Here is a 21,595-nt window from a genome sequence, read left to right as displayed (position 1 = left end):
GGGGCGTCGTATTCTGTCCCGGTTGCCCCTCTTCCAGGCCAGCTCTCTGCTGTGGCCCGGGAGTGCAGTGGAGGATGGCCCAAGTGCTTGGGCCCTGCACCCCATGGGAGACCAGGAGAAGCACCTGGCTCCTGGCATCAGATCGGCATGATGTGGCGACCATTGGAGGGTGAACCAACGGCAAAAGGAAGACCTTTCTCTCTCTCTCTCTCTCTCTCACTCTCTCACTGTCCACTCTGCTTGTCAAAAAAAAACAAAAAAAAAAAACAAAAAAAAACATCATTCTCCATGTGCGTCGCCTTACAGATGCTAACTGATGGTTACGTCTCAAAGTCAGGCTCAGAAACAGAGACGTCAGCTGGTCCTTGCAGAATAGTGAGCCTGCGGTTGTAGAAACTGACAGCAGTTCAGAGCTGGGAGCTACAGAATCGGAGGCGGCTCCTCTGCTGCTGGCTGGGTAAGCTGCTACCGTGTGCGGCCCAGCTGGGTGTTAGCACAGAGACCGTAGGCCTGCAGAGCCCAAGGGAGCGCCTCTGGGCCTTCGCTGGCCCTGCACTATTGCAGTTCGACAGAGGGTGCTGATGAGAGCGCTCCCTCGGGACACGTCCTGTAGCATTTCCGTGATTTGGTGTTGATCCGGGGCCTGCTGGGTGCCCAGAGCGTTGCACCCGGCAGCCAGGGAATCGCAGTCTTCGTTGTTGCGTTCATTCACTGAACGCTTCTCGTTTGTCGTGTTTGGAGCCGACGGGTGGCGATGTGGCAGCAAGGAGGACCCACTGGGTAGGGGGGTTCCAGGGTGTCCCCCCAGGGCCCTTGCCTCTTTTTTGATGACCGCTGAGGGTCCAGAGGATGTTGCCCTGACTTCTAGAACTTTCCAACATCCAGTAGCGGTGGGGAGGGGAAGAAAGACTCAGCTCGGCAGACCCTCACCCAGAGAGGCCGTGCTGGCACTCAGACATACCAGGGTGGGGGCGTGCAGGGCGCTGCCTCTCTGCCTCCTTGAGAGGTGGTGCGGACAGAAGGAGAGACGCCACGTGGGCTCCCTGGGGGGCGTGGGGGGAGGTTGGCCCAGGGGTGCAAAGCTGCAGTGAGCTGGGAGCCCAGGGGCTGGCTCCTGCACAGCACCGTGACTCACTAACAAGAACGCCTTGATATTGCAAAAGAGCTGGGAGAGGGTTTTAGAAATATTGTAGCATTGTTATTGATCTGAAGGGCAGGGAGATGGGATCTTCTGTCACTCCCCAAATCCTGCTGTAGTGGAGCCTGGGCCAGGCCAAAGCCAGGAACCAGGAACTCGGCCTGTTTCCTGCGTGGGTGGCAGGGACCCAGCTACTTGAGTCCCGCTGCCTCCCGCGGGGCACACGAGCAGGATGCTGGCATCGGAAGTTGGAGCTAGGACTCGAGCTGCCCACCCTGATGTGGGACGCAGGCACCCCAAGCCGTGTCTTACCGCTGCTGCAAATACCTGTGTTCTCATCACAAAGAAGTGATGAACGATTGAGGTGATAGATACGCTAATTATCAAGCTGGATCATTATACGGTGCATGGGGAATCACAACTACGCATTTTAGCCCATTAATAGACACGCAGAATTCTGTGCCAATCAAAGAACCGAGAGTAAAAGTAGAAGGCTAAGGAATATGGGGGCGGGGTGCACCATGGGTGGGAGAGGGCCGGGTGTGGCTGACTTACAGCCCCAGGGTTAAGAGCAGGACCCAGGAGCCGGGCCACATGCTGGAAACCCCGGCACGGGGTTCACCCTGTCTGTTCACTGGCCTCAGTTTCTCCCGTGAAGTGGGGACAGTGATAGGGCCTCCTCCTGGGAGAGCTGCTGTGGGGACTTGGTGACCGAAGCGTTTGGAACTGTGCCAGGCCAGCGGTGTAAATTGAATCCTTGTAGGCTACTGTTGGGCACCAGCCGCGTGACACGAGACAGATCGCGTGGCTCTTTGGGCTCAGTCTTCCCTTCCATAAAATGGGGATGATGATGGCCATGATCTGCGTCTAGAACCACTGCAAGGGTTCGGGGAGGTCATCCACGGACAACACTCAGCCTTGCTCCAGGACTTGCTCGCCTGTGTCGGATTCCCCGGCTCCCGAGACGACAGGGACTCTTGTTCAGGGCCATGATCCCTTGAGCTATTGGCTAATCGAGTTCCTTTTCGAATCCAGAGTGAAGAAGGGACAGTGGTTGATGAAGCCAGCTCTGGGCTGAGACAGATCTGGCTACAGCCGCCCTGAGTCCACTCTCACCGAGGCTGTGAGCTCCCCCACGGCCAGTGTGGGGAGCAACTCGGACTAGACTAAGTTACTGGAATTAAGACTTATTCTATGCATCTGCTCTCCCACAATATGGCGCTGGGAGAGGAGTAAACAGCTTCTACACAGCTGCCTCCAGTTCGACCAGTAACCTGCAGGAGCTGATCTTGCTCCTGATTGGAGGAGAGCAGCGTACTCGGCGTGTGGGTAGCAGAGTTGGGATTGGTGGAAGAGGACTATAAAGGAGGAGAGAGACAACATGCACCAGGAACATCTAAGGGGAACATCTGAGCAGCCCCCAAGAGAGCCGGCCGGCCGGCGGTGTGCCGCTCCCCCGCGGAAGTGGGGAAAGTGGCAGGGGGAACCGCCCTTCCACGGAGGTGGAAGGATCGGTAGCCAACCCGGGAAGAACCAGCAGCAAACCCGGGGAGGGCCGAGCAGAAAAAAGAACAGCGCAGGGTCCTGTGTCGTTCCTCCGCGAAGAGGGGGAGCGACAGGCCAGGGTCACACCCGCTGCGCACGGCTGGCTGAGAGGGAGCCGAGCGCACAGTGGGGTGTTTAGCACATGACAGCACACAGAAAATGGTCGCTTGTGTTCTTATCCCCCCCACCCCGCCTTGCTGCACCTCTCCCTTGGGGGAAAGCACTGAACATCGGTAAATTTTAATTTGAAAATAAAAGAACACATTTTTTAACTGCCAAACAGATTTAAAATAATATTCATTAAACAAAATTAAAATATTCTATTAAAGCCAGACTTTGGGCTCAGACCAAATTTTTATAACCCAAGCTGGAAGGCCAGGGAGTCCCCCAGCCACAATGAGGACTTTGTCATTGAACTTGAGACTTCAGCAGGGCTGTGGAGCACGCTTTGAAATGCACGTTTTCCTGTTAAAATGAAAGGGAAGAAAAAAATGAGGTCCTTGCTCCCCTCAACAAGGCTTAATGAATTGAAAAAGAAAACAGGATTTCTCATTTTTCTCCTGCTGCCTTGTCCTGCCAGAGACACATGGCCCCTTCCTCACCCCGGCGTGAACGGGTCCCCCTCAGAGCGGTCCAGATCTGATACGCTCGCCCAGCTGATCCAATCCAAGTTCTCCACTGGACTCCAGAGCCCGCCTCCCTGGGTCCCAACCCTGGCTGTGCCTCAGTTTCCCTAGTCCTGCACCTCCTGCCTGGGGCTGTGGGTGCTGCCGCCTCTGCTGGTTTGTAGTGAGGGGAGCATCCCCCAGACTCTGGGGCTCTGAGGAGGACAGACAGACAGACAGACAGACGTGCCTCCGAGAGCCGGCACGATCATCTCAGCACCTGGAGAGACGGGAGATGTGAAGGAAGAAGTGGACTTGACGCGCTCTGATGGGAGTTGCTGTGGCCCTGACACAGAGCCCCGTGAGAGGCGTATCCGTTTGTCCAGAGTGGACCGCGAGGCTGGGGCGGCCAGGCGGGGCCCAGAGCCTCCCATCCCAGCTCCGTGTGCCCTGGGGCTCGGGCGGCCTGGCCCAGTGCGCTGACCGCCGACGGTGGCCAGGGACTCCGCAGCGACTTCCTCCGGCTGCGGGTTATTTGGGCGCAGTTCCTGCATTGCAAGAGCAGCCTCCTCGGTGGCCCTCGACCCCGCTCCCCACGGAGAAGCAGTGGGCCCTGGACACAGCCACAGACAGCCCTGCTCGGGGTGGGGCTGGCGGAAGCTCCTGCCCTGTCCCACCCACCAGCGCGAAGCGGCTTCCTCCTCGGGAGCGTGCGGGATGGACCCCCGTGCTGTCCTGGGATTTGGGGGCGATCACTTGCGCCCCCACCTTCTCACCAGATCAATGAGCTCACACCGTCCTGTGCCACTGACATGCAGTGCTGGGGCGTTCTTAGGCAGCGCAGGATCCCTACCCACCCCTCCCCCCAGCACTGGCGAGGAGGAAAGTGAAAGTTACTAGCACCTGTGGCTCCCCCTCGCCCTTCTTCAGGTAGCTTCAGCCTTGGGGTTTTACACATTATTCTAGAATAATCTATGGGTCTCCAGGGCAGTCTTGTCTTTAAGAAACGGCGTTTATTTTCCCATTAACTTGAAACATGCCTGAACTTTTTTTTTCTTTACAGTTCTGCCTTTAGTGCGCATTTGAAAAAGATACATCAAGCACTGCAAACAGATGGTTGCCTTGCTTAAGTTTTTGCTGCTTAAGACAAACATGTTGACAAGTCTAGCACATCAAGTCGTTAGAAAAAGGGGCACCCAGGGAGGGCAGAAGTCAGGAGTGACGTTCAAGGAACAGACCCGTGGGGGGACGTCCACCCCCCACCCTCCCCCGGCGATCTCTGCTCACTGCTCGCGGCAGCCCCTCCGTAACCAGAACTGCGGTGTGCGCTGTTTCCAGGGGGATCGAGGAAACAAACACGGCTCCTCCAGGCAGCAGCGACGTCTTCTGAGGAGCCTTTGGTGTCTGGGCACGTTTAGTCTGGGTTTCAGGTCTGCCAAGCAGCATGGCGAAGCCTTGACTGTCTGTGTCCGCCCTCCGTGCCAGGATCTGCTCGGGGTGGCTGTGAGCGTGGGCCCGTGCAGCACTCCCCTCGCCCAGCGACCCCGTGATGGGCTGCTGCTGCGGCTCCCCTCGGCGATGAAGTGAATGCAGGAGGCTGAGTGTCCCGGTCAGGGTCGCACCGGGCGCCGGGCGCTACATCCAGCCTCTGTGGGAAGGCCCGCGGGCCTGGAGCCTGGCTTTCTAAGCCCTGCGCTGCCTCCTTAACCACACAAAGAACCCAACTCAGCTCCTCTCTCACCTTCACTTGACTGCACGATAAATTAATTAAGGGCAGGCACGAGACACAGCCCAGGGGAAGCGGGTCGTAGGCGGAGTGTTCCAGGTTTTTACAAGGATGTGTGTGTGTTCTGTCAGCCCCGTGACCTTGAGTTGACCTAACCACCCCCCCCAGCCTCAGTTTCCCCGTTTGTGAAGGGCAGATAGTGGAGTTCACATCCTAGGAGCTACCGGGTGTGGCCCACCTCGGTTGCACCTGCTACAAATCCCGGTTGCCGAAAGCTTCCTCCCACGTGCGCAGGAGAAGTGAGCCGTGGAAATGGTTCCCCCCAGGGGCACACATGCACGTGGGTGCGGGCAGGACAGAAGAGGAGGGGAGGAAGCTGAGATGGGAGGCGCAGGTTTTTCCACACACCCCAGGATTGAGCCGCGGAGAGCAGCTTTCCTTGTCTCCACTGAGACCTCCCGGGCTGAGAGCTGGCAACAGTGGGGGTGCTGTGGGCAGAGAGGAAGCTGCGGAGGAGTTTGCCTGTGGTTCCGTGGCCGGGCTGTGGCACAGTGGAGACCCCCAGTGCCGTCTCAAGGGCCGGGGCGTCTGGCGGTGTTCATCTGAGTGGTCAAGCAGGCGCGACGCTGCAGCCACCGTCGGCGCTGAGTTCGGGGTTTGTGCTCTGGGCCCTGCTTCCTGGCCCCCGTCTTCCGCCTCGCTCCAGAAGCGGCTCCCTGGCCCCTGACAGCAAGGTGAGCCGAATTTCCAGGTCTGCTTTCTCTCACCTCCCACTTCCACCCGATCCCCCGGCCCCGATTTCCCTCAAATGCAGAAGCTGCACGCGTCCGTACGGCCATCCAGACATTGGCACTGGAAGTGGGCGTTTGGTGCAGTGGTTAGGGTCCTGCTTGGGTGCCTTGCGGCCCACAGCGGAGCGCCTGGGCTCCAGTCCCGGCTCCTCTTGCAAGCCAGCTTCCTGCTAACGTGCACTTTCGTGGTGAGGGAAGAGGTGACGGCTCCGGTACTTGGGTTTCTCCCTCTTGCATAGGAGGGCAGCCTGAGTTCCAGTGTCCTGGCTTCGGCCTGCCCCTGCCCTGGCTGGGGAGTGAACCGGGAGATGGAGGATCTCTCTGTCACTCTGCCTTTATTAAATAGAAATTATGTATAATATTTATGTATTGAGCACCAGCTGTGTACCAGGCCCTGCTCTGGACATGGGGAATTCAGTTAAGAACGGAAAAGACTAAAACCTCAACCTCACGGGTGTTGCTGGAGAGACAGGAGCTGACCACTTAAATTAGAGGACAGGGAACGGCAGATGGTCTGAGAATAGCAATCAGGGGGTGCACATCAGCCATGTCCAAGGCCAGAATTATCCTTTTAAAATGATTTTTTTTAAATTGCGTAGAGCCTGAATCTGAAATGAGTGATTGCAAACTCAGGTACCCAGAGAGGCCGGGGCAGGCAGGTGATGGTTGATGTCAGTGGGCGGTGCCTTTCAGGAGAGCGCCTGCGGGGGGGGGGGGGGGCGCTCCGATTCTTTAAAAAGACATTGAACTCTGGGTGTTTATGAGGTACGTCCTGATTTTTGAACCCCACTCACACCTGTGGGCTCCCAGTTCGTGACCCCTGTCCCACATTCTGCGCCAGACCCTGGGCTCTGATTCTAGTGTCAAGGCAGTCTCTCTCTCTCTCTCTCTCTCTACATTCCTTTTTTACCAATTCTCAACCATGACGGATGCCAAGAGATGCTAAAAATTGTTTCCAGGAAAAAGTAGGACTTGACTCTCGTGGGGATGGGGCTGAGCCTCCTTCCAAGGAGCAATCAGCTCGCTTCATTTTTATGTCTTTCTCAGGCCTGTCTCCCCACGGCCGCTCATCACGGCGCAGGCGAGACGGCCAAGCCCGCCCTCCTCGGGGCTCTCGTTAGCGTCCTGATGAGGCTGATTATGTCATCTGGGGTTGATTTCAGAGTGGTGAAATGTTTGCAGGTTTCGTAAGTGGTTGTCAGCCACTGTTTAGAACGGCAGAGAGCTCCTTGTGCACTCACGTCGCGAGGGTGATGGTTTCCCGTGGCTACGAACATAACGGGGGGCCAGGAGGAGGGGTCCCCCAAAAGGATCCACAGCAGGAGGCTGGGGAGCTGAGCAGGGAAGCTCCCGGAGCTGGGAGGGACCTGGGTGCCCACCCAGCCTGATCACACTGAATTTGTCGCCTGCCTTCTTGACCCCGGAGCTGGGATGAAGCAGAAACGGAGCTGGGGGCCCCGGAGCCGTTGGGACCACCCCCATGTAGCAGCAGAACGCTGACCGCTGAGTGGCTTTAGGGAAAAGGAGAGGCCCCGCTTGGGAAGCGGGAGGTCCAGGGCGGTGTGGGTCAGGTGCCCCATTCCTCGTCCACCCTATCGGGAAGCTCCAGCGTGGTGCTGCCTGCGGAGCTGGGCACGTGGGGGAAGGGTGGGTTCCGGGGGGAGGTTGGCAACGGTGCAGGAAGTGGAGGTGGGCTGGCTCCGGGTGCCCTGCGCCCCGCAAGCCGCATTGTGGAGCACCTGTTGGCAGGCCTTCGGCAGGCCGCTCCTCCCAGGCCACCGCGCTGTCTGGAGTTGGACTTCCCCTCACTGGGATAGGCCCAGTGCGTGGTAACACGGGTGCTCCTGGTAGGCGTGCTGTTTGCGTGATGCCGTTAGGTTGGTGCGGGATGCTGTGTGCTATTCCCACTCCCCCAGGTCTGGGGGTCCCTTGGACTTCAGCCAGCGGTGTGCCTGGGTGGGTTACCTCTTTCTGTGTGTCTTGTACAAAGTTAGCGCTCAGCATCGGGGGTGCTCTAGCCAAGCGTAGAGAAGCAGCGGCCTTCGTGGAGAAGTGGGAGGTGGCTCAGTGGCCCTGGGCTGGCGGGCGGGGGGCCCTGGCTGCACTGACACTCCTGGGCCTCTGGTGAGGGCCCCTCTCTCCTTCCCGCCCTGAGCTTCACTTCCTGTTATCGCCTCCACTGGACTCGTCTCGTCCTAACAGGGCCGCCGCGGGCGCGATGGCAGCAGAGAGGGGCACACTGGCAGCCAAGGTCGTTGTGTTTGGTCTGCAGACTGTTGTGTTTACAGCCATCTGGGGAGTGAACCAGCAGATGGAAGACTTCTTTCTTTCTGCCTCTGCCTCTCAAGTAAATAAATAAATCTTTAAAAAAAGGAAGGGGGCATCTTTGCTGCCTCTGTCACAAATAAAGTGGAATCGTAGGCCAGGTTGATCTTCAGTATTCTAGAGGCTGAGAAGAAGCACCTGTCTTTGGGTGACTCAAGGCCTCCCGACCTCAGTGCTGTGGACTTTGGGGGTCAGCAGGTTCTCCGTGGCTGAGCCAGCCCCGTGCACCACGGGCGGTGGTTCCCACGGCCACATACGGACCGGACACTGGTCTGAAGCAAGTGGGTTCTCTGAGCTTCCGGCGCCCGCTGCCGCTCAGGTGGAGGAGTCACCGTGGCGGAGGAGGAGCGCCCTTTTCCTTCCGTGTGGCACCCAGCAGGCTCTGCGTTGGCAGTGGAGGTGACACGTGGGCTGCCTCGGGTTAATCACAGGGGGACGTCCACGTGTAACTCTGTAAGATATCCTGGAAGGAATCCAGCAGTGGATGGGAAGTGAGACCATTTTAAAGACTTGGGGGAGACTCTTCAACCTTTTATACCTGAGAGGCCATGGTGGATGTGCCTTTCAGATAGACGCGTCTGCTCTGGGACGTGGGTGGTGGAGAGTGGACAGGGGCCTGGTGACACCTGGCTGTCCACTGCCGCTCTGGGCCTGAGGGCTGCGGCTCGAGGGGTGAACAGCACCAAACCTGGTTCAGCTTCCTGACGTGAGATCTTGGTGTACCAAGAGGAACCCCAGGGCGTGAATCCTGTTCCCCAAACTGCCTTGTGCCCGGTGAGGGCTTTGCTCTTGTCCTTTATCTCCCCCCCGCACCCTCTCTTCCCCCATCTCAGGCCTGCCAGGTGTCTGAAATGTAGTCGTGCTCTGGTTTCCCACGGAAACCGTCCTGGCCGCCATTCAGCCATTGAGCACCTGGTGATGGACAAGCAGCCCTGTCCCTGTCCCTGGCGGTGGACAAGCGGCCGGGAGCCCTGCCTTCGTGGAGCTTTTGTCCTGTGGGGGAGGAAGACAGAGCACGGTGAATGTCAACTGTTAGAAGCTCTGCGAAAGTACAGTGGGGCAGGCAGGGTGGGCGCTGTCGGAGCAAAGCCAGAGGAGCCGATTTCTACGTTTGTTCTTGGTCTGAGTGGTCCCTGCGCTGCCTGCTGGTTCGCGGAGTCTCTGGGGACAAAAGGCCCTGACTCACAGTCTCTGCCGCTTACCCTGGTGTCAACACTGCCGGCTCCCAGCGGTTTAACGCCCAGTTTAACTCCCAGCTCGCGGAACCCTTGCAAATGCATCAAGTGTTTCCTGCAGGCGGGACCAGGCTGGCTGGTGCGCATCGCTGGGGGTGGGAGGGCCTCTCGGGGGCGTGGAGTGTTCAGGAACAGCCAGGAGTCTGCCACAGCTGCAGCTGAGGTGGCGGGAGGGAGGGCAGGAGACACGGTCCGGAGCACCGGATGGAGACCCGTGCTCTGGGGAGTTAGGTGGGAGCCACCGCAGGGCCATGAGCAGGGGAGGGACAGGGCCTGACTTGGGTTTAGCAGAGTCCCCATGGCTGCTGGCAGGGGCCTGTGGAGGCCAGGAAGTGGCACCGACCCGACCAGGAGAGGTGAGCGGGCTCCGTGGGAGGCAGTGGGACTGTGGGTGCGGCAGGATTCGCTGGAGGAGCAGGTGCAATGGGTGCTGGGAGCACCTTGGGCCCAGCGCCAGGCGGTCCTCACGGTGGGGGGTGGGATGTTTACGGCACCTGTTTCAGAGGTGGTGCACCAGGGGCTCCAGGCCGTTAAACGGCACGTCCAAGGTGGCCGCGCCCGCCCCTCTGCCGCTCTGCCACCTGACCTGGCTGTCTCCACTCTCTCGGGCCAGTTTCCCCTCTTTGTTTGGAGGTGATGGGGACAGAGGGACCCCCGCCCCACGGAATGGAGACCCTCTCCCTTTTCTGGGAAGAGCTGCTCAGCGGTCAGCCCCTAGGCACGTGTCGCTCCTGCCCCTCGGACCCGTGCCGGGCCCCTGTCTGTGGCCAGTTTGCCGGGTTGACCTTGTGAAGGTTCATCTTCCATAGCAGGACTCATGGTTTCTAAAAAGAAATTAAACAAAAAGAGGGCTTTGAGTTCACTTAGGTTTCCATCACGGTTTCCTGGCTGAGCCTCAGTTTTCTCATCCGTGGAGTGGGCATGGCAAGAGTTCCTCACGGATCCAGTGAGATGGGTGCACAAAGGGGCTGGGTGCTTGGCCTGACCCCGCAGTCCGTGTGCCCCGCTGGAGGCCGGCTGCCCTGTGGGGCTGGGCGCAGGTAGCTGCGGGGTGCCTGGTACTTGGGAGCTTCGTGGGGTGCCGTTTTCTCTCTTCCTCCTGTCCTAGAGACCGGAGCGTCTGTGTGTGTGTTTCTGCTCTGCTAACCGGGGGGCCCATCTGGGCCAGTGACCGCGCCCCGGGCTCCCAGCGGGGCCGACACCAGCCTCGCCGCGTCTTCAGCCTTGAGCTGTTGGAGGCTGAGCCGTGTGTACCCCCAGGAGCACAGCCCCACATGTGAGCCGTGCGGGGCTGCCACGTTTTTCCTGCTGAAATTCCTGACTCGGTGTGTTGTGTTTTTTTAAAAACACACCCACTGCCTCCCAAAACCTCAGCCGAGGAAGAGAAACACTGCTGGTTGAATTACCGGTTTTGGAAACGGTGTCAAGTTCTGTCCCACCTTCTCGGCCTGGATGCGCCATTCTTTCCGCTGACGGCTTCTCGGAGAAGCTTGGATGGCGGAGTGTGGACGTGACCGAGGCCGGTCCTGGCGTGGTGCAGGTGGGGATACTGAGGCAGAGGCGGCCGAGGAGGAGCCCCACGCGGGGGGCTGGGGAGGGGGGCGGCTCCAAGAGCGGCTCTCAAGTCCAGGCTGGCTTTCTTCCTCCTTCACCCAAGGTCACGCAGGGCAGCCTGCGGCCACCTCTGCCCCACAGATGTGCTTTCTTTGGCCAGAGACTGTTTGGGTTTCAGTGAGTTGCCAGCATTTAAAAATCAGGAGATTCCATATAAAAACCCAGATTCCTGGCTTCTCCTGGGCCGTTGGGAGATCGGCCAAGTGAGGTCTGCATTCCTGCCTGGTGACAATCGGGGGTCTCGGTCGCGGACACTCCTTCTAGCCAGAGCGTGTCCTCTTCGGTTTGCCGCAGTCCTCACCCCGCCCGCTAGTCTCCCCGGATGTGGGGGCTCAACACCGGAGCCACCAAAGGACTCTCTTCCTGCTTCTCTTAGCTGGTAGCGGACAGGAGAGTGGATCCATCCCACGTGAGGAAGCGAGAGGACCGCTGGATCCCCAAGGATACGGAGCGGTGTTTCTTCGTGGCAGGGAATTTAATGTGCACCCAGAAGATGGGGCTGGGACCCCAGCCGCCGCGCTGACGCCCCCCAGCCCTCCCCGCCGGCTTCCACCGTCCCCGCGTGCCCCGGCCCTTCTTCCCACTTACTTTTTTTAAGGCAGAATGAAACGTATTTGACCTAAATCTGCCCCACTGCTCTGGAACTTGAAGTGCTATTAAACCAAATTAAGAAGCTTTTAAGACGTTGACATAATGGTTAACTGCTCTGTGAAGGAGGGGCGGTGTGAGCGCGCGGGCGGGAGTCTGTTGGTGTGTGTGTGTGTGTGTGTGCGCGCACGCAGATGTGATGGGTTCTTGATTTATGGGATTTCCCCCGAATAGAACTGAACAAAGTGTTTTTCCTGTCCCCGGACTGGCACTGCTGTGTTTTCTCAGCCACTGAAGCAAAGCCACGCTGGTTTTAACCCTGCTCTCGCGGTGCGCTGGGGAGCTGGGCGTGAGGTTGACTGTAGCTCCTGGGGTAGACTGGGGGGCTTGTGGAGAGAGGAGTTAGGGGACAGCAGGCTTTAGAAACGACGCTTGCCTTCTCTCTGGAGGAGCCGGCCGGAGGACGAGACCTGCGCCTTCAGGGTGCCCGCTGTGTGCCTGAGTTCTCGCCCTGCCGCCCGGAGGGAGCTTTGGGACTCTCTCTCAACACTAATGTGTTCATTTCCGTGTGTGCTAGGGCCGTGGACAGACGGACAGCCTGTGGAGGACATGAATGAGTGGTACCTCTTCAAATGAGGCTCAATTTATTTAAGACTAAGAAAAGAGTCCACTTAAAGCAAAAATATGTCAACAGCGCAGGCAATTTGTGGATGTGACAAACTGTGAGTGATGTAATCCTTACTCTCCTCGGGGTGGGCAGGCAGTCAGCCCGTCCCTACGTACACCTTCCTAACATCTTGAACTTCTGCAAAGCACTTGAACTTGTCACTCAACACTTAGTTGTGTAGTCTTGGCGTAATTATGTCTCCCTTCGGCTGGAGCTCACCTGTCCTTTCACGGTCGTCTTCCCGACATCGAGCAGAACGCCACACGTGCAGTGGGTGCTCGGGAATCTCTGGCGGATGAGTGCAAGGACACCTTGGAGGCAGGGACTGCGTTGCCATTTTACGGATGAGAAAACTGAGGCTGCGCGGAGCTAAGTGACACACTGGAGGCTTGGGAACGTGGATGCGGCAAAGCCAAGATTTTAACTCATGGCTTCCGGGCTACGCAGAGCCTGGGACCTTTTTCTGGACATGAAGACACTGGGCTCAGGGCAGAGTGGTTCAGCTGGCCCGTCGCGCAGTGAGGACAGTGAGTAGGGGCAGAGCTCCGTAGCCACACCGGCTCCATTGAAGGGGTGAGCGGCTGTTCCTGTGTCCTGTTCAGTGAGGCTGTGAGTGGGTTTCCTTGTTAGGATTAAAATTTCTCGTGTCATTTTTACATGTTTTACTTAATAGATCACAGGGCAGCCCTCCTTTTTGGGTCCTCCCAGTGATGTTTTCCCATTTTTTGTTTTTTTGGAGATTTTCTAGCCGTTGGAATCTCAGGGTCTGAGAAGAATCAGACAGCGTGAGCCTCCTCGTGAGCCGTGGTGAGGTCAGCTGGGTGGGGCTCCATCTCCACGTTGCCCAGGTGGGGGGAGGTCCAGGCCCAGCTGGCCATGGGGAGCCCCTTGGGGAGGCTGTGATGGCGCTGGAAATACTGCATCCTCCCACGCCCAGAGCCCAGGAGGTGAGACCAGACAGGCAGAGAGGTGTTCCTGGGGCAGGCTCTGGGCCCCGCGCTGAGGCCTGGAGGCCGGCCTTGTGTGTGTGCACGGCACCTGCAGCTTACAGAAGACCCACGGATATCTTCTCCTGTTCCGTGTTTAGCTCTCTGCAGTGGGTGATGGGCGTCTTGCCTGCCCAGCATCCGCTCAGCCTCTGATTTCCGCTCTCTTCTTTCCTTCTTGGCTCCCGCTGCACTGTCAGACCCTTGCTCGACCCCCAAGTCAAGACGCAGACGGTGGCCTCAGCCTGGGCGGTCACAGGGATGGGACTCGGGTTGAGCAGGACCCCATCCTGGAGCTTGGCACCAGCCCAGTGCAGGGCCAGCTTCCGGAATGGGTGCTGGGCGGCGGGAGCAGACTGGGCTACCGCAGGTCAGTGTGGGCGATGGACCGGGTCAAACCCTGTGGCCCTGGTAAGGTCACTGCGCTGCATGCTGGGGCCGAGGTGACGTCACCGTGTCCCTGAGAGCAGTGCACACACGAGTATTGAGGAGGAAAGCGCTGGGATGCGTCTAACTGACTCAAGTGGTTCAGCAGAAAATAGAACGTGTGTGTGTGTGTGTGTGTGTGTGTGTAGAGCGAGCATGCTTGGCAGAGCAGTGGGTGGAGTATGACCAGCAGGTGCACCTGGGTAAAAGGCCTGGGTGTGTGTTTTGTGTTCTCTGCTCCCATAGGCCAGTCTTTATTTTATTTTTTTTAGACAGGCAGAGTGGACAGTGAGAGAGAGACAGACAGAAAGGTCTTTCTTTGCTGCTGGTTCACCCTCCAATGGCCGCCGCGGCTGGCGCACCACGCCAATCCGAAGGCAGGAGCCAGGTGCTTCTCCTGGTCTCCCATGGCATGCAGGGCCCAGGCCACAACAGAGAGCTGGCCTGGAAGAAGGGCAACTGGGACAGAATCCGGCGCCCCAACCGGGACTAGAACCCGGTGTGCCGGCACCGCAGGCAGAGGATTAGCCTAGTGAGCCACGGTGCCGGCCCATCGGCCAGTCTTCCTCCAGGACCCACACACTCAGCTGCTGAGCCGTTGCTTCCTGATGCATGGAACACTGTCCCTGCAGTGACTTTAGGTGGCGTGGAAGTAGAGCGTTGGAGAGCATGAAATCTTATAGTGATTTTAAAATCTCACTTCTCAGTGCCTGAATTGTGGAGCAGCAGGTTAAGCTGCTGCCTGTGACGCCAGCATCCCGTGTGGGCGCTGGTTCAAGTCCTGGCTGCTCCTCTTCCTAACCAGCTCCCTGCTAGTGTGCCTGCGGAAAAAGGCAGCAGAAGATGGCTCAAGTCCTTGGGATCATGTCACCCATGTGGGAGGCCCGGATGGAGCTCCTGGCTCCTGGCTTTGGCCTGGCCCAGCCCTGGCCATTGCAGCCATTTGTCTCTCCCCTCATCTCTCTGTAACTCTGCCTTTCAAGTAAATCTTTTTTTTTTTTAATCTCATTTATGTTAACTTTCCTCTGTAATTAAGTCCAGAAGACAGATACCAACTAGCAGCGGCTGGGAATTTTGGGAATTCTCGTTGTATAACAAAGCACCCATCTGGCCGCTGGAGAGACGGAGTATCCTGTGGGTTCATGATTTTTATTGTTTTAGTTGCTTTCTATTTTGACAGTGATTTATATTTGTGACTTTTAAAAACTTCCTCTTCAGCTAGGTTGGTTTTAGTTTGCTTTAAAAGTTGACGAGAACAGAGCTGGCTCCTCGTGCTTGGGTTGGAACCGTAGATCGCTCTTCCCTTGAGTCAGGAACGTGGCCCGGGTCACCTCTGATGCCCAGAGGACCTTGCAAAAGAGCAGGGGTGCGGCAGAAGGTGATGCACGTGAGCCCCCGCCCCCAGGATCTCCCGCTGCAGCAGATGGCGGGGTAGGGGGTGCAGTATGGTTCAGTGGTTAGTGTTGCAATCATAGCACGGCTGCCTCTCTTGCTGAACCCTGCGCATGTCACTTACAGGTTTTGTCATCTGTGAAATGGGTATGTTGTTGTACCGCGGGTGTATGGGGATCGGATGGAGGGGGTAATGTGGTCACGTGCACCCAGTAGGTTTTGAGTCAATGCGACGCTTCCCGTTATTTCAGACCTGACAGCAACTGACGTGCCTGTGGCCTTCACTTTGAGTTCCCCCTCCTCCGTCTGTCCGGCCTGGCCGCCAGCACTGTGACGTGGCAGCTTTAATTAGCATCCTGTTACCAGGGGGCGCTGAGGTCCCAAGGTGGGGTAGCCTGCCCGGACCACTCGGCTCTGGAGTGGAGCGGTGGGATTTGAACCCAGGCTGTCGGCCTCGGGCTCCGCTCCTCTGTTCTCCGAGTTCAGGGGCGTGCGTGTGAGTGGATGGAAAATAGGGACGGAAGCCTCAGGGAAGTTCGTCACAGGCCTCAGCCTCTGGCCTCCCAGCGGCTGCTTTAGCCACGCTCGCTCTGCGGCTTCGCGGATCCTATTTTCCTCGATCATGAATGGGACAAGAATTGGAGGACACCCCCAGCTTACTGTGCACCTGCTGGGTGCCCGGTGCTGTCACGCGTGCCTTCCACGTCTCGCCTTGTCCTCACCTGAGCCTGGTGAGATGAGCAGTGCTGTCCCATTTGACAGATGAGAGGACTGAGGCCCAACCTCTTGGACAACCAGGACATGGCAGAGCCAGGCTTTAGAGCCCTCCCCTGGCTGCACCCCCGGGGAGCTATCTGATGGAGGCCGAGAGTCGGTGTGGGGGCAGCGTGGGGCGCACGGTCACCAGGGCCTGGGGTGTGGCCACTCGGGAAACTTGACCTCGCCACGTGGAAAGTCCTTTTTTTGCTCTGCCGTGCTGGGAGGCGGGTGCTGGTGGCTTCCGGGTGCTGCTCCACTCACAGGGTTCTAGAAGGCTGTGCGGCCTGGAAGTGGCCCTGCGCTGGTGTCGGGGCCTCTGCCCGTGGCCTACACGCGAATTCTCCCCTGCAACAAGAGCACATTGTGTCCGGGCCCCCGGCTCCCACCCGCGCCGCTTTACGTGTGGCTTCTGCCAACAGCTGCTCTTAGCAGGAGAGAGGCTTGTGCGAAACCAGCAAAATGGAAGCATTGTTTCTGAGGGTTTGGAGCCGGCTCAGGGAGCCGTGGGGTGGGAGAGGCTGGGGCCGTGCTCCGCCATCACGAATGAGCTGTGCAGAAAACGTCACCAACGGTTTTCCCTGCAAACTGAGCGGCGGGCCCAGGCCACCGGGCGAGGCCCTGCGGGGGCCAGGCGGGGTGTGTGCAGAGAGGGGGATTGTGTGTTGAGGCTGGGAGGCGCTCAGAGAGAGTGCAGGGCTGAGCCTTAGGGGTGCTGGTGGGTGGGTTTGGGGCGGTGGGGGGAGCCTGTTTGTGAGAAGACCAGAGTTCCCGGGGTGAAGCCAGCTGTGTGAGAAAGATGGCGAGGACGGCTCCAGCTCTGCTCTCGTCAGAAGCGGCTGCCTTGGGCAGTAGTGAGCGGACCATCCCCAGTGGCATCCAAGCAGCATCTGGTTAATGATACAGGATCCCGGCCGTGAGCGGGACACAGGGCTTGAGCAGAGGTTCACGGGCCGCGTCTCACGCCCAGGCACGGGGAAATGAGAACCAAAAGGAGCCACAAGATGGGATGGACCCCGGTGCAAGGACTGTCCCTTGAGACTCTGCCCGTCCTGTCTAGCTCTGGGCTTTCCGATGCCCTTCATAACACGACCAGTTGGCCAGTGCAGAAGCCTGGGCGTCCCGAGGTGAGCTAATGCCCAGGTCTCTTCCACTGCTGAGTCTGTACTCCTAGGGAAATGTGCTTCCACTTTTGGTGAGACGAGATAGAAAGAGCAAGTGGCCCGTCCGCCTGGCGTTAGGGGACGGGCAGCTCATTACCCGCGGCGGCTGCGAATGCATGGCGAGGGCCCCTCGGGGAGCTGGGCTAGGGTGGAGCGCTCTCTCATCTGCCTTACTGTGAGTTTGAAGAGGACATGTCTTCTATGACCTTGGAGAACAATAAAGCTGTGTAATACTAATTGCCACGATTTGATCAGTGCCCTCCATATAAACATCTAGTCATATGCCCAGTTGTTATATATGAATCAAAAATGCATAAAGTCTTGTGGGATGTAGGAAAAACTTTGTTATAAAAACTTGAAACTTTTAAGAAATAAAAGATAAGGGAGCAGGTGTTTGGCACAGTGATTAAGATGCTGCTTGGGACACCTGCGTCGCGTATCAGGTGCCTGGGTTCGAGTCCCTGCTCCCCTTCCAGTCCGGCTTGCTGCTGATGGGCACCCTGGGCCACAGCAGGGGAGGCTCTGACATGGGAGACCTGGACGGAGCTCCTGGCTCAACCTGGCGCAGCCCTGGCCGCTGCAGGCATTTGGGGAGTGAACCGGTGGATGGATGATCTCTCACTCACTCTGCCTCTCAAATAAATTTTTTTTCAGTTTTCAAAAGGCAGACGATAACAGCTTCCCTTCACTAGGTCCTATGCCTAGAGCTTGGTGTGTGGTTGTATTTCATGAATCCCATCTTAGGGTTGCGGGAAGCCTCTTGCTTGGTTCTGCAGAGAGCTGACCGTGACGTCCTTCTAACCCCCGAGTCCTGTCAGGTTTGGGGAGAGGCTGAGGATGGGGGAGGGTGCAGGAAGAACAAGAAGACAACGATGACCATGGCAGGGGGGCATGGTCTCATTTCCAGGTCGCACGTTTTGGGGGAATTGTGCAGCTTAGCGCAAACTAAGAGGAGTCGCGGCCGTCTAGGATGCTGTATTCTGTCTCCCGTCATTTTGAACTTGACAGTGGGAAGGCAGCTGTTTCTGATACACCTGCTCTGTGCCTCACGGGCGCATGAAGCCCTGGAGTCCTCACCGTGATGTCTGAGAGGTCACTCAGGAGCTCCTATCACGGGGCTCCAGGCCCTCGGCGTGGCTGATGGCGTGAGGCCGGGTGCTTGTGTGCTGCAGGGGCAGGCCATTGCAGGCCAGGCAGTAGCTCCCGGGCCAGATGCCAGCAGCACGTCCCACCCCAGCTGTGAGCACTTGGAGCGTGTCCACACAGTGCCACAGCGCCTGTGGAGGCAGAGTCGCCTCTAGTTGAGGATCGCTGCCCTTAGGTGACGAGGCACGGTCTCTGTTATCGTTATTTTTTTTTTAAATTTTTACTTATTTGACAGGCAAAGAGATAGGGGCAGAGATCCTCCAGCCACTGGTTCCATCCACAAATGCCTGTAGTCGCCAGGGCCGGGCCAGGCACCTGGGTCTCCCGTGTGCGTGGCAGAGGCCCACTTACTCGAGCCATCACTGCTGCTTCCCAGGAAACTGGAACTGGACACTGAGCCGGGACTCGAACCTGGCACTCTGTGTAGGATGCCAGTAGCGTTTTACCACTGCACCAAGCCCTCAGCCCTCTAGTATCTTCCATCAGCCTGTTTCTGTTACTGTGATGCCCATTCTATAGATGAAGAAACTGAGGGAGGCAGAGAGAAGGGGTCTCGCAGTGGTGAGCAGCAGGCCTGAGAACTGAGCCCCAGCTTTGCAACACGGAGCTTGGAGAGCAGCCCATGGCATGCCCGGGCACACGCTTAACCGCGGGCGGGCGTGCGGAGTCCCCACGCACCTTCTCCGTGTCAACCACAGGAGGGGCGGGCGCTTCCGGAAGTTTGTGGAAGCAGGCTGGTGGTGTGGTGGCTGAGAGCAGGCCCATGGGGAGACGCCTTCCTTCCACCCACCCACGTCTCTGCGACCCCGACGGGGCACCCCGCCTCCTTCTCCGTGCAGTGAGGTTGCCGCTCTCACCTCCTCGCAGAATCATTGCAAGGATTCTCTTGGGAGCCAGGCAGATGGATCCGCAGCACGCACAGACCAAGCTCTCTCTCCTCCTTGCAAGCCTTAGAATCCCTTCCACAGACTCGGACCCGGCACACAGGCCCCAGGGACACCCATCAGGGCACCGGCCCTGGGAGGGCTGACTCTGCTACGCTACGGCCGAGCCCTGGAGTTGCAATTTGGGTCGATTTTTCGCTGACCACCGAGCAATCACCTCCGGGCCGCAGGAGTAGCCGGGTTTGGCTCAAGCGTCCCGTGGAGGAGCCATCCAAGCTGATCCGGCATTTGCCTCCCCACCAACGGGCGTCTCTGGAGAATCCTGCAAATGTCTTTGCACATGGAAGAGATTAATTCACGTGGCCACAAATAGCTCGAACACTGTGTCCTCGGCGCTGTGATCCGCGAGCCCCTGAAATATACTCGGGGTGCCAGCTCGGCAGCCAGAAAGCCACAGGGCCGCTCTGAGCTGCCCCGCGCGCCGAGCTGGGGGACCCCTCGGAAATTCAGGGAGGTGGGGGCACCAAGCATTTGATTGCTTCTCATTTCATTCCCCCGCCCCCCTCAGCCTTCTCAACGGCCTCCCACACATCAGCCGAATGGAATGAGCGCCTGGCCCGCCGGGGCCCCACCTCCGGCCTTTGCTCCGCCTGCCACCTCCTCCCGCACGTCTCTCTCTCTGGACCCCCAGGGCCATCTCCCAGTGTCCACGTGACCAAATACCACCGTCCCCTGGGCCTGGTGCCACCACCTCCGCCACCCTCTGCAGATGGCACATGGCTCTAAGGAGTGTGGGCTCCAGAATGGGGTTTAAATGCTGTCTCTGCCTCGGGGAGGTGGGGGTGCTACCCTCTGTGATCCTTGGTTTCAGCCCGTGAGGGGTGGGTACTGATGGCCGATCTTGTTTCTCCCAAGATCCTTTGAGACTTGGGTCAAGGCAGCCACGCTGGATGCCTGGTGCCGCAGGGACGTGATCGGTGACAGCTCACAGCAGGTGAGGCAGACAGGGACCCTTAGTTGGGCTCGCTGCCAGATCAGCTGGCCACACTTTCCCAGGGCCGGCCTCGCACGAGCCAGTGTGCCCACATGGACGGAGAGGGTGTTTGACAGCAACAAAGATGAGATCAGCTTGGGGCCAACGCCTGCCTCCTAGTCTCGTGGGGTGACACCGTGCTGGAAGGCTCAGGTGACGTGAGCGGTCGTCACCTGTCATCAGTGGGCCGACGGCAGACTGCAGTGAGGACGGAGTGTCCCAGCCCCGCTGGAACCACACGTGGGGCTGCCGTCTTGCCGAGTCCGTGGGGGGCCCCGGGGCGAGGGTGAGGCTGTGGTTGCCCTGGCCTGGGTGACTCTTATGGAGACAGGTGAGGCCGCCAGGGCGCAGGAGTCAAGCAAAGAGGCAGGAGGGCACTCATTTCGGCTCCTGAAGCCGTGCCCGACTCCGGGCGGGTGCTCAGTGAGTCGTGTGAGTGAATGGATTTGTCCCAACGATACACTGCGCCGCTGGAGGCAGCGAGGCCGGCCAGTGTGGAGAAGGTGGCTGGGGTGCCGAGAACTTTTCCCCTCTGCATCCGCTCTGCCCGAAGCCAGACCCCTCCTGTGTCGAGCTCATGCCTGAAGCAGACTTCTGGCTCCTGTTTGATGCCCTTCAGGGCTCCTACCTGGGTCTTGTCCACGCGCCGCTTGCACCTGCTGCTACCTACAGAATTGCTCAGCCTGGATTTGAATCCTAAGTGGGACGGTGCCCAGAAAGCACTTGGCCCAGCACCTGGTACCCCAGAGGTAGATGGTGATGTGATTAGTCACTGGCGTGACAACCGGCTTCAAGGCTCGCCGCCTCCTGGTACCCCTCTCTCTCCATATGTGGGGACCCTGATGGCATCTGCCGTTAGCGGACTGGCCAAGCCCTTATGGCCTTATGACCTTGAGCAAGTGACATCACCTCCCTGTTGGTCTGGATTCCTCAGCTGTAAAATGGGTCTAATATTAGCACCTGATTGTAGGGCTGTTATGCAAACTAAGGAAGTCATAACAAATACTTGGATTCCTGGCACACAGTAAGCGCTCAATAAATGTCAGATACTGTCTGTAATATCGCCATATTGTAATAAGATAATATGGATTGTATTATCAATATTATTTAGTAGTAGCATATTAGCAAAAAGCGGTGGTAGTGATCTCTCGACTACGATACAACAAGGGCTTATCCCGTGGCGGCTGCTGTCGGCGGCCTCACCCTTATCAGATGCGTTCAGAGAAGATGACGGCATCTGGCTTTGGGGACAGAGGGACCACGTGTTGTGCCACCGAAGCAGGGAATTTCCTCCCTGGAACAGAAGGCTATTAGATCTTGCTCTTCAAAAGTCGGGTGGAGTGAAACAACACCTCAGGGGAAGCTGCCCAGACCCCTCCCCACACAGGGCAGGAGCTGGGGGCTGCTCCCCAGCCCCAGCCCGCTTCTCCCGGGGCACCCCCACCTCCCCTGCCAGCTCTGTCGCTCCCAGAACGCGGCTCCTGTTGACTCTGAGACTCGGAGATTTCTTTCTCCCTCGTGCCTGGAATGCTCTGTGGCTCCACTTCCCAGCATGGAGCTCTTGGGATCAGCCCG

The 21,595-nt window shown here is 58.3% G+C and overlaps 1 protein-coding gene and 1 long non-coding RNA gene across 2 annotated transcripts in view; both read left to right on the top strand.

Annotated features, from left to right (window-relative positions):
* Positions 1-21,595, top strand: part of EYA2 (EYA transcriptional coactivator and phosphatase 2) — a 204,042-nt gene that overhangs the window by 8,554 nt on the left and 173,893 nt on the right. The gene's annotated exons all lie outside the window — the stretch shown is intronic.
* LOC138844474 (uncharacterized) lies at positions 10,239-11,660 on the top strand. The gene is made up of 2 exons (XR_011380362.1): positions 10,239-10,905; positions 11,356-11,660. It is a non-coding gene; the product is annotated as an uncharacterized lncRNA (long non-coding RNA).

The sequence above is a fragment of the Oryctolagus cuniculus genome, chromosome 11 (genome assembly GCF_964237555.1).
Source record: "Oryctolagus cuniculus chromosome 11, mOryCun1.1, whole genome shotgun sequence".
NCBI classification, from domain to species: domain Eukaryota; kingdom Metazoa; phylum Chordata; class Mammalia; order Lagomorpha; family Leporidae; genus Oryctolagus; species Oryctolagus cuniculus.
Note: the sequence above shows the minus strand (reverse complement) of the source record. Positions and strands in the feature narration are given on the sequence as shown.